General features: G+C 46.7%; 1 protein-coding gene across 1 annotated transcript in view; it reads right to left on the reverse strand.

Annotated features, from left to right (window-relative positions):
- Positions 1-13,057, reverse strand: part of CHD9 (chromodomain helicase DNA binding protein 9) — a 222,631-nt gene that overhangs the window by 209,288 nt on the left and 286 nt on the right. The gene's annotated exons all lie outside the window — the stretch shown is intronic.

The raw sequence follows: 13,057 nt of genomic DNA on the forward strand, positions 1-13,057 counted from the left end.
ACCACCAGTCTGGTACCTTGTTTTGTATTTCTTCGTTTTTCAATATATCAAGATCCTCAAGAAGTGGAAAGACGCATCAAAGAAGAATACTTGGGAATAAATATAACCAAGGAGGCAAAAGACTTATACACAGAAAATTGTAAAATGTTGCTGAAAGAAATGAAAGAAGATACAAATAAATGAAAAGACATCCCGTGTTCATAGAGAGGGAAGCTTAACATTAAGATGTCAATACTACACAAAGCGATCTATAGATTCAATGCAATTTCTACCAAAATGCCAAGGATGCTTTTTTCAGAAATCGAAAAATCCATATGGAAATTCATACAGAATCTCAAGAAACCCCAAATAGCCAAAAACAATCTTGAAAAAGAAGAGCAAAGCAGGAGGACACAAACTTTCTGATTTCAAAGCTTACAACAAAATAATCAGAACGTTGTGCTACTGGTATACAAGCAGACATTTAGACCGACATAATAGAATAGAGAGCCTAGAAATCAACCCTCACATGTATGGCCGAATTATTTTCAATAGGGGGCCAAAAATATTCAATGAGGAAAGGCTAGTCTTTTCAACAAATGGTGTTGGGAGAACTGGATACCTACTTTACATCGTATACAAAAATTACCTAAGATGGATGAAAGACTTAAACATAAAATGTAAAACTATAAACCCCTATGAGAAAAGGTAGAACAAAAGCCTCATGATATTGGATTTGATGATTTCTTGGAGATGACACCAAAAGTATAGACAACAAAAGAAAAAATAGACAAACTGAAATTCATCAAAATTAAAAACTTCTGTGTATCAAAGGACACTATCAACGTAGTGAAATGACGGGATGGGAGAAAATACTTACAAATCATATATCTGACAAGGGATAAATTTCTCTAATAAATATATAGAGAACTTCTACAACTCAATGGCAAAAAAACACAAAAAACAAAAACACAAAACTCAACCTGATTTAAAAATGAGCAAAGAACTTAACAGACATTTCTCCAAAGAAGTTAGACATTTCTCCAAAGAAGTTATACAAATGGGAGCACCTCAGTGGCTCAGTTGGTTAAGTGTCTGCCTTTGGCTCAGGTCATGATCCCAGGGTCCTGTGATTAAGTCCCATGTCCAGCTCTCTGCTCAGCCGAGAGCCTGCTTTTCCCTCTCCCTCTGCCTGCCACTCTGCCTATTTGTGCGTGCTCTCTCTCTGTCAAATAAATAAATAAAATCTTTTTAAAAAGCATACCTGGATGGCTCAGTCAGTTAAGCATCTGCCTTCAGCTCAGGTCATGATCCCAGGGTCCTGGGATAGAGCCCCATATGGGGCTCCCTGCTCAGTGGGGAGCCTGCTTCTCCCTCTCCCTCTGCTGCTCCCCCTGTTTGCTCTCTCTCCTGCTCTCTGTCAAATAAATAAATAAAACCTTTTTTTAAAAAAAAATCTTAGGGGAGCCTGGGTGGCTCAATGGATTCAAGTCTCTGCCTTCGGCTCGGGTTGTGATCCCGGGGTCCTGGGATCGAGCCCCGTGTCGCGTCGGGCTCTCTGCTCGGCAGGGAGCCTGCTTCCTCCTCTCCCTCTGCCTGCTTCTTTGCCTACTTGTGATCTCTGTCTGTCAAATAAATAAATAAAATCTTTAAAAAAAATCTTAAAAAGAAAAAAGATACACAAATGGCCAATAAGCACATGAAAATATGCTCATGATCACTAGTCATCAGGAAAACGGAAATGAAAACCACATTGAGATCCTATGAGAATGCCTATTATCAACAAAACAAAACCAAACCAGAAAGTAACAAATTTGACAAGGATGTGGAGAAATAGAAACCTTTGTGCGTTGCTGGTGGGAACGTAAAATGGTACAAACACTGTGGAAATGCTATGGCAATTTCCCTCAAAATAAAATAATTACCTTATGACCCAGCAATTTCACTCTAGATATATTCCCAAAAGAACTGAAGGCAGGAATATTTGTATCCTCATCGCAGTATTATTCACCATGGCCAAAACGTGGGAGCAACCCAAGTGTCCACAGACAGACAAATGTATAAACCAGATGCCATATAAGCATACAATAGGATACTATTCTGTCTTTAAAAAGGAGGACATTCTGACACCTGCTACAAACATGGATGAACCTTAGAGACATCATACCCAGCGAAGGAAGCCTGTCACAGAAGAAAAAATACCACACAATACCATGGGTACAGGGTACCTAGGGCGCCGTCAAAATCGTAGAGATGGAAAGGAGAAAGATGGGTGTCCGAGGCTGGCGGAAGGAGGGATCGCGGAGGAAATGAAAACTAAGGCAACAACTAAACTCATTGTTTCATGAGTTTCAGAAGATGAAAAAGCTCTAGAGATGGGTGGTGGTGATGGTTGGTTCTACGACCATGTAAAGGTACTTGATGTCACCGAACTATAACATTTTAAAATGGTTAAAATGGCCAAGTTTGTGTCATGTATAGTTTCGCATAATTAATATATATATTAACCCCCTTCCCTGCCGTGATATGATGAGTGTACACACACACACACACACACACACATATACACACGACCCCAGGTCAGCCTCTCGACCTCTGATAAGTTCTGCCCTCACAGGCTGTCTGTCCAGTTAAGCCCAGTCAGCACCCAGGATATGTCCTTCCCCCTACGCCCTTTGTCTTGTCGGAACTTACAGAGGTGCAGGTAAGACCACAAGCTGGCGTGGGGAGCCCCTCGTGGGCAGGCGGGACAGAAAGATGGACGGAGATGAGGAGTGCTCAGGGAGGACAGTCCACTTGCTCCCTAGCATGGTCTAAAGGGATAAGGGCTATGAGGCAAGACTGGGTACAGGGGGCCCTCCGTCAGCTGACAGGAAGAGAGGGGACTTTGTGTCTGGCTGTCGGGTGGTGTCACAGAGGAAGTGGTGCTTTAGGGGGCTTGAAAGGAATGAGGATGTGTGTCTGTGTGAACTGGCAGAGGGCACTTCAGATGGGTCGTCTGTCTGTCTGGCGTGTGGTGTGACTGAGAGACAGAAGGTGGGAGATGATGCTGGTTCACCAGGAAGAGGAGGTAACAGGGGGAGATGGGGACAAGGTACTGGAATCTGGGTCACACAGGGCCGTGGTCTTGGAAGGTGAGCATTGGGAAGGCATATTTGGCCTCGGTGTGTAACCTCCAGGGGCCGATCCAGAAGGAATGTGAATGCCAAGCTAACATTAACAACAATGTCTATGCACAGAGGACTTACGAGGCGCCTCTTACTCAATAACCTCATGTGCTGGGTAACAGCATTAGCTCCACTCTCTGCTGAGAGCACGGAGGCCCCACTGGCTCAGGGCCTTGCCAAGAGCACGCCCAGGGCCAGTCAGCTGGAGAGCTGGGGCCAGGAACCCAGATCTACGTGGGACTTGAACTCTCATACGTACAAGAAATGCCGCAGGAGCTGGTTACAAAACACAAATTGCAAGAGTGCCTGGGTGGCTCAGTTGGCTAAGCGTTCCTCCGCCTTAGGCTCAGGTTAAGATCCCCTGGTGTGGGGATGGGGGAGCAGGGGTGGCGGTGGGCATGGGCTTCCCTGCTCAGCAGGGAGTCTGCTTCTCCCACTTGTGTGCTCCCCCCCTCAATAAATAAATAAAATCTTAAAAAAATCCAAACTCACAAATTCCATTCCCAGGGGCCAGAGATAGAATGATCTGAGCAACAAGATAAGGCAGTATTGGATTATGACCTGGAGTACAAAGTAAAACCCATGGGTCCCTGCTATTATTTAAAACAAAACAAAACAAACAAACAAACGAAAAAGAGAAATGAATAAATGGGAGAAAAGAGTCAAATTACCCGTGCAGAAAAGTTCCAAAAAAGGGCTGTAGATACAGTGCCCAAAGAAGGGAGAACAGAATTCCTCAGTCCCTCAAGCGTGTGCTGTGTGTAAGGACTGCCTTCCAAGAGAACAGTATGGAACAGGATGGAACGGGGGAACAGTAACGTGACAGTGAAGACCCCTGACACACACTACCTCAGTTGGATGATCGAGCTTAGGGTCAACAGCGGTAGGTTGTGGTGATATCGGGGGTGCCTGCCATGATGTGACGAAAATGGCTCTTTACTTCTTGAGGCTTTCTTCTCCAAACCCCATTAATTCCAGTCCCATTCTGAGAAAAACATCAGGCAGATTCCACCAGAGGGGTATTCTACAACATACCTGCCCAGTCCTCCTCAAAACTGGGAAGGTCATCAGAAACAAGGAAAATCCGCTCCACCGTCACAGCCAGCAAATACCTAAGATGTTGTGACAAGAAAACAGGATACCAGATACTGGCAGAGGTCTTGGCATGGAGAAAGGACAGGAGGTAAACACCGAGAAAATCTGAATACTAAGAATGTATTAATATTGGTTTGTTGACTGTAACAAACGTACCATAGCACATGTGTTCATCTCAGTAATGGGGGGACTGGGCGTGGGGTATATGGGAACTCTCTGGGATATCATCTCGATTTTTCTGTCAGTCTAAACTGGTCTAAAAAGGTCTATTTAAGAAATGGGCATGCGTGGGTGGCTTAGTCGGTTAAGCATCTGCCTTAAGCTCAGGTCATGCTCCCAGGGTCCTAGGATCCAGTCTCCTTCTTCTTCCTCTCCTCCTTGCTCCTGTGCTTTCTCTCGCTATTTCTCTCTCTCAAAAAATAAATAAATAAAATAAAATAAAATAAAATCCAATCCAATCCAATCCCCAGGCCGACCCTCAGAAGCCGTGGCCCTCTGTTGTGACTTTGCACAAGTCTATCAGAGCTGTGAATGAAGCGGGCCCCCTTCCCTGCCTGTTGACCAACCCAAGAGAAGCCACAGATACAGTGATATCTTCAGGGTTGGGGAAATCGTTCACACCAAGGACACTGTATATGCCTCTCCTCCATCGGACTTCCTGAGGCTAGGGATGGCTCTTCTCTCATCAGACTGGCAGCCTTCCTAGTATGAGAACTGGATCTCCACTCTCAGACCGGGCAGCGAGGCTGCCCCTGAGGGCAGGGCCCACTTTTCCTCTGGAGGATCTCAAGAAGGCCTCCCGCAGTGGCCCCAGGTGCCACGGATTCTCCATATGCATTTTGTCTCCCTTTTAGGGAAGTCAAGTTTCTTCAGATGGGAGGGAGGAGAGGCCCTGGACAAAACGTACATTTTTTTTTAAGATTTTATTTATTTGTCAAAGAGAGAGAGTGTGCGAGTGAGAGATCACAAGCAGAGGGAGAGGGAGAAGCAGGCTCCCCGCCGAGCAGGGAGCCCCATGTGGGGCTCGATCCCAGGACCCTGGGTCCATGACCGGAACTAAAGGCAGATGCCTAACAGACTGAGCCACACCAGGTGTCCCAAAATGTACATTTCTAAAAGCCGGCAAAAATATGTCTCCCAACACTCAGAGGAGTATAACCAAAGCTCGTAACAGCAAACTCAATGATCTCTTGGGTTTGGTGCTCTAGCTGCCTTTCCAGGACCCATCTAGCCTCAGGCATGGACAAGTGATAACAGTACCAACAGTGTAACATGGTGATCCTGCCAATTCCAGAACAGAGCTTCCAGATAGCCGCTTCTCCGCTGCAAGAGGTTATTATTGGAAGGTACACAGCAAGTCACCGCCAAATGTGGGGAGCGTTTATCAGTGGAATCCACACACAGTATCTGTAATTACTGATCTGCAAAAGTTCTTAAGACAGGACAGGATGTGCCTCTGGACAAAGCAGGAAGAGCAAGGTCTGGAAATCAAATCAAGACTTGACAATGAGAAGGAAAAAAAAAAAAGGCGAAGTGTATTAACATAAGCCAAAGGAATATTAGGTAGACAGGGATGATCAAGCGTGAGGAGCTCAGCAAAAATGATACAAAAGAGAAGTCTTTGAGAGTCTATCTTATCTCCCATTGTCCAGAGCATTGGGATTTCTGGAAACTCTTGAACATTACAGACAGCTCAGAGGGCCCAGCCTCCTGGAATCCCCTCTTGATAAGGATCTTTTTTTTTTTTTTTAAAGATTTTCTTTATTTATTTGACAGAGAGAGACCACAAGTAGGCAGAGAGGCAGGCAGAGAGAGAGAGGAGGAAGCAGGCTCCCTGCCAAGCAGAGAGCCCGATGTGGGGCTCGATCCCAGGACCCTGAGATCATGACCCGAGCCGAAAGCAGAGGCTTAACCCACTGAGCCACCCAGGTGCCCCTGATAAGGATCGTTTTAAAAAGTATTTTATTTGAGAAAGACAGTGAGAGGGAGAGAGATCATGGGCATGGGGGAAGGGTAGAGGGAGAAGCAAGCTCTCCACTGAGGAAGGAGCCCAATGCAGGACTCAATCCCAGGATCCTGGGATGATGACCCCAGCCAAAGGCAGACACTTAACCGACTGAGCCACCCAGGTGCCTTCCTGATAAGGATCTTAAGGTTGGTCCCGGGAGCAGTAGGAAGGCAAAGATTTGGTCACTGATTTCAGTCACGTCCACCATGAGCACAGGGATGAGGGGACTAAGGTCAGCACGGCTGCCGCCATGGACCTTTCTATCCTTCAGAGGATACAAGTACCTTGGCCTGTCCTGGCTATAAACTCATTCCTCTTGCTTACCTCGTCTTGGGCCTGTGAATACCAACCTTCTCACTAGAATTTGGCTTCCTATGTGGGCTTCCCTACCGATGAAAGAATGTGCTGACAGGCTGACATAAAGTTTTCAGGCTGCCTCACAGTGCTTGTCCCATTGTGATTTAATATATTTGTGGTCTGGCTTCCCTACCAGGCTCCTGTGAATTTGGTTAGTGTGTCCCTTTCGGCCTGATTAGCTCCATCTCTGGCCTGCAAAGAAAGAGCCTGACCAGCCTCCACTTCCGCCCCCCACCCCATGATGCTGGCCCTGGGGAGCTTTCTCTGAGTGACAGTCTCCCTCTGGACAACACTATCTAGCTTCTCTCTGCCTCACCCATCACCCCAACCATAGCCATCCACTCTAAGCCCAGAATGAACTAGGGGCCCTTAAAAAAAATAAAAAGGTAGAACAACAAAAACAACTTTGGAAGTTCTGGGACACACAAGAAGAGGGAAGAAAGGGGCCCTTTGCTTGGGGGAAGATGCTGAGAACACACGAGGGCATAAGCAGAAGGAACTGGCAATATTTAACCTAGAACAGGGAAGATCTGGGAGGGCCAGCAGGTTCTCTGTCATCAGAGAGCTGAAGGCCTGTAGGGATGAAAAGGGGACAGATTTGTTCTCTGAGGCTCCAGAAGAAAGTATGACAATCAAGGAGCGGTTGACTCAGGGAGACCGATTTCAACTGGGTGAGAAGGAGGAACCTCTTACGGGAAGCTTCCTCTCCCATCAGTAAGCCAAAATAATAATTTCACTTTTTTTCTCTTTTTTTTCTTTTGTCACATTTGTGAGAAGCAGTGTCATCCTGCCATTAAGAACACAAACTGTGGGGGCGCCTGGGTGGCTCAGTGGGTTAAAGCCTCTGCCTTCGGCTCAGGTCATGATCTCGGGGTTCTGGGATCGAGTCCCACATTGGGCTCTCTGCTCAGCAGGGAGCCTGCTTCCTCCTCTCTCTGCCTTCCTCTCTGCCTACTTCTGATCTGTCTCTGTCAAAGAAATAAATAAAAAAAAATCTAAAAAAAAATTTTTTTTTAAAAAAAGAACACAAACTGTGGGTGGCCTGGGAGGCTCGGTCGGTTGGTTAAGCATTTGCTTTATGGCTCGGGTCAGGACCCTGGGATGGAGCCCCGCATCCTTGGGGCTCCCAGCTCAGCGGGCAGCCTGCTTCTCCCTCTCCCTCTGCCCCTCCCCCCAGCTCATGCTTGAGTGTGCTCGTGCCCTCTCAAATAAATAAAATCTTAAAAAAAAAAAAGTGGAGCAGGACAATCTGGGTTTACTTTCCAGTTCTGTCACTTACCGGCTATATAACTTTTTTTTTTAAAGATTTTATTTATTTGACAGAGAGAGAGAGATCACAAGGAGGCAGAGAGGCAGGCAGAGAGAGAGAGAGGGAAGCAGGCTCCCCACCGAGCAGAGAGCCCGATGCGGGGCTCGATCCCAGGACCCTGAGATCATGACCCGAGCTGAAGGCAGAGGCTTTAACCCACTGAGCCACCCAGGCACCCCCCGGCTATGTAACTTTGGGCAAGTTACTGAACTTCCCTATGCCTGTTTTCTCAGCTAATAATAGTACCTACGTCAAGTAGGACTGAACCCATGCAACTGTGGTGAGAAGTAATTAAATTATGCATGTCTGGGGGCTTCAAATAACTGTCAAGTGCCTAGTAAGTGCTCAGTAAACGGCCACTATCATTTTTATCATATTTTTCTTTAAGTAGATGCATTATGCAAATGTATTTTATTTTATCATTTTTTAAAGATTTATGTATTTGAGAAAGACAGCACGAGAGGGGGAGGGGCAGAGGGAGAGAGAGAAGCAGACTCTCCGCTGAGCAGGGAGCCCCAAGGATGTGGTGCTCGATCCCAGGACCCCCAGAACATGACCTGAGCCGAAGGCAGATGCTTAACCGACTGAGTCACCTGGGTACCCTTGTATATGTATTTTAAAGAAAACACCTTATATTACTATTGTGAATGCGGAGCCAGAAACACTTGCCCTGTATAGGTGGAAACTGTACGAATAAACAAAACAGTGTTCTTAAATTTTAGCTGACCGCTCTTGTCTGTTCAGTGCCCAGAATTTGAGGACTTCTGTCTTTTCCATAAGAAAGAGAGACAAGCCAGTCTAGTCCTTTGCTAGACCTCTTTTCCAGGAAGTACCAGGCCAGTGTGGCTGGGGCTCCTGGGCTGGGGAGAGACAGCAGCAGGGCACGATCAGAGAGACAGTTTACAAAGCGAATACTTTTCCTAGTCTGAGACTTCATGCCATGCCAGATCGTCTCAAGAGGTCCTCAGGGGTATGCAGTGCACGCTTAAAAACCCAAATCAGAAAACACTTTGTAGGGCACCTGTGCTCATCAGCGCTCCCCGGAGGCCACCTGCAGACAGTTTCTAGTTGCGCCCTTTCCCTGGCAAGGCATTTTCTGGCGGAGGGTGGGAGGGGCTGTGGACCCAGGACAGAGTGCCGAAGTGGGGAGGCCTTGAGGAGGCAGGGAAATACCCCAGCTCCCTAGCCTCTTCAGGGGACACACAACCTCTCCAAGGGTTTCCCGGCGAGACTGAGCCATTGCACTGGCGCTAACTCACTCACCAACACATCCTTCATTGGTTTTCCTCCTTTCCCAGGGGCCATATCACTCTCACTGGGCTCTCTGGGATCACTTCCCCAGTGAAGTCCTGACACTCAAATTCTTTTTTTTTTTTTTTTTTAGACTTTTAAAATTTATTTATTTGACAGAGAGAGAGATCACAAGTAGGCCTAGAGAATTAGGAAGCAGGCTCCCTGCTGAGCAGAGAGACTGATGTGGGGCTCTATCCCACGACCCTGAGATCATGACCTGAGCCGAAGGCAGAGGCCTAACCCACTGAGCCACCCAGGTGCCCCCTGACACCCAAATTCTTGTCTCATGATCTGGTTTTGGGGAAGCCCCAACTAGGTATAGTTCAAACTTCTAGCAATGGGATGAGTTACCCAGTGAGTGATTTCCATTTTATTGGGGGAACCCAAGAAACAGCTGAGAACAGCGGATGGGGATTCATGGGTCAAGTAAAGATTTAGCTAGATAGACATTTAGTATTCTTATGGCCCTCAGGTCTCATGATTCTAGATAAACAGGCAGCAAACTATAGCCCATGGACCACAGCCCACCCACCCACAGCCTGTTTTTGTGCAACTATGAGCTGAGTTTATATTTTTAAGTTTTTTTAAAAAAGATCTTATTTATTTATTTGAGAAAGAGAGAGAGTGTACCAGCAAGGGGAGGGGCAGAGGGAGATGGAGAAGCAGACTCCCCACTGAGCAAGGAGCCCTATGCGTGGCTTGATCCCAGGACCCCGGGATCTTGATCTGAGTTGTAAAGCAGACCCCTAACCAGGTGCCCCACATTTTTTAACGTTTTTTAAAAAATCAAAAGAAGAATAACATATTGTGACCCATTAAAGTCATATGAAATCCAAATTTCAGTGTCCTTAAATAAAGGTCTACATAAAGTTTTATTGGAACGCACTCATTTCCATGCCTGAGGCTGCTGTTCTTCTACAGCCACAGAGGTGAGAAGATGCCACCTGAAACCATATGGTCCACAAAGCTCAAAATATTTCCTATCTGGTCCTTTATAGGAAAAGGTTTGCTGAGCCTTGCTTAAGATCGCTGTCCTTCAGGGACAAGAGGCAGACTGAGACTGGCTGCCCCATGGATGGGGAGACCCATGCCAGACCTAGTATTCTGGGGGCATTTGGGTCAGACCTTCACACTTCCTTTTTCTACACTTTTGTGCCCAGCCTCACTACTCATTCTGCCCCTGCAGGCAACTGGGACTCTGTCACTGAGGCATTAATGGTTTTATATCAGGACTATTTTTATTTTTAAAGGGCATGAGGACTTTTCTTCTCCACACTCCGTGCCCTGTCCCAAGTAGTTTTACCCATGCTTGATGGCTTCTGTAGCACTTATTACGACTCCTCCCCAGGCCAAACCAAATCTCTAGCCCAGGACTATGTTCTAAGATCTCGGATCAATACTCAAATGTCTGTTCAGCGTTACATTAAGAGGGAGATACTAGAGGTCAGATTTGCTGCTTACCAGGTGTGTAACTTTGGATAAGGTATTTAACCACACAGGGCATCAATTTCATCTGTGAGAGGGGGAAACCATCCAGCCCAGCCTGCCAGGACTACTGTGTTAATCGGATGAAATGAGGGCTCCCCACAAAACACACAGTGCCACCTAGCCCCAGCCTCTGTTTCCAGCATATTATTATTATTGCTGCAATTCTGTTCTCTTTGCCCACTACACTCCCTGCACACTGGCTCTCCTTGAGTTTCCCGACCTTGCCAAGCCATTGGTGACCTCTGGGCCTTTGCACATGCTACTTTCATTGCCTGAAACACTTTTTCCTCATCCACCCACTCCATCCCTGGCCGCTTCCAACCTTTCTGACACCAATCTAAGGCAGCCCCTTTCTGTACGCCTCTGCACCTTGATTCTTTCATTGCATGTGGGGTAAAGTCTAACTGCAGTCAGTTCTCACTCTTCATAGCAGCTATGTTCTATAAAGTTGCCATGGATATGGAATTAGCAAATATGGAACCATTGCTCCCAGGGAAAACCTAAAGTTAGGTTTCTGGGAGCCTCTGGTCATATTTTCATCAACAGATCAATACCTAAACTTGTGTTATGTGTGTTTCTGTTTAAAGACACCTAATTTAATATACACCGTTGATTTAATCATATTGAACTCACAGCCAAAATCATGACGACTCATGCCTGAACACAGCTTATCAAATACATGTTTTCTCAGTAAGGTATATCACAACCTTCTTAGGCTTAGGAGCACTAGTCAGCACTTGAACGCAATGCTTGGGGACAATTTCAAACAGAGAAATCACCAACAGAAAAAAGCGCACAAAAATGCAGAAAACATGGCACAAAATAGACCCCAAAAGGGACACTTGCTTACAGTATGAGAGCTAACACCCGAAGGCAGAGCTTTGCCTTGTGTTAACCTCAGCTCCAATTTCTGGCCACTCTGCTCATGTCCATGCATGACCACAGAAGCGCTGTGGATATCGATTTGAGGGTTACACGCACATTCTAGCGAGCAGGAGAATTCACGATTACAGAATCTGCGAAAGGTGAGGATCTACTGTACTTTTTCTCAGTTCTCTCATTCATGGGAGTGTGAATTCGCTGAGAGCCGGTTTACCTCTGTCTTACTCACCATTTTAGGTCTAGCATCTGGGAAGCTGCCTGGCACATAGTAGGCTCTTAATAACGAATAGATCGTGAACGAATGAGTCAATTCAGTGAAAGTGCTTTGTTGTGACAAAGGCAGCGACAGCCATAGTTAATGGAAAATGCACCAGGAGCTGCCCTGGGCTAAGTGTTTTCTCTACATTCTCTCAATGAGGGAAACAGATTACTACTGCACATGGGCCCTAGAGTCAGACTGCCCAGAATCTGCCTAATTATATAACCCTGAGCATGTTCCTTGACCTTTCTGAGACCCAGCTTCTTCTACCCATATGGGGGTAATTACAGCACTGTCTTGTGGGCCACGATGAGAAGTCAAAACTGAAAATGCACAGAAAGCACTTAGCGCAGCACCTAGGACAGGTATACCCTCAGGAAACGTGACCTTTCATTGTTAATAATCCCCACAACAACTCTAAGAGGTTTATACCATCACACCCATTTTGCAGATGGGGAAACTGAGGCCAGGCATGGTTCCATGAATTCTTGAGCTAGCTCCGGGGAGTCCCAGCCCATGCTGGTAACCACTTTGCCTGTTATGCAAATACATTATCATTTTTATTACCTACAGGGGGGCTTACTCTGACTCCTCAGCTGCATTTACTAAAATGAGGAGGGTAGCTGAAAAGTCTCCTCTCACATTCCATTTCAGTGTATTTCTGTTCCTGGCCCACTTCTGAGTTTAACCCTTTCAGAACCAGCCCTGTTGGTTTGTTATCTTGGCTTTGACAGCTCAAAGGCAGAGGTATTTCCTGCTTCAAAAGCAGGAAGGAGGAGGAGGAGAGGTGGGGGGTGGGGTGGGGGGTCTGAGAAGACGAAGAATCAGCATTCGGGCTCTGTAACAAACGTCCTCGGGTTTTCTCCAACCTTACATCAAGGGTCCTCAAACTTAATGGCTCATTGCAGTCTCCTGGGAAGCTTTTAAAGATCCAAATGCCCAGGCCCCAACCCAGACCACTTACATTTCAGTCTGGGGGAGGGATGGGGGACGCTGGTCGAACTGGAGGCACCAGCATTTTTTAACGCCCCCTAAGGGATCCCAACGTGCCGCCAAGTTTGAGAAGGGTGTCTGGCTCCCATCCGCACTGGGCTGCAAAGCTGGAGTCGCTCTGGGCCTTGGGAACTCTTTTTCTCCTTTTCGGACTTGCCGTTCGGGGAATTCGGGCAGGCTTTCCGGAGGCAGAGGCTAAGCGGAGGACGTCTGCGTGCCGGCGACCT

This window comes from Lutra lutra, chromosome 17 (assembly GCF_902655055.1).
Source record: "Lutra lutra chromosome 17, mLutLut1.2, whole genome shotgun sequence".
In the NCBI taxonomy this organism is placed as follows: domain Eukaryota; kingdom Metazoa; phylum Chordata; class Mammalia; order Carnivora; family Mustelidae; genus Lutra; species Lutra lutra.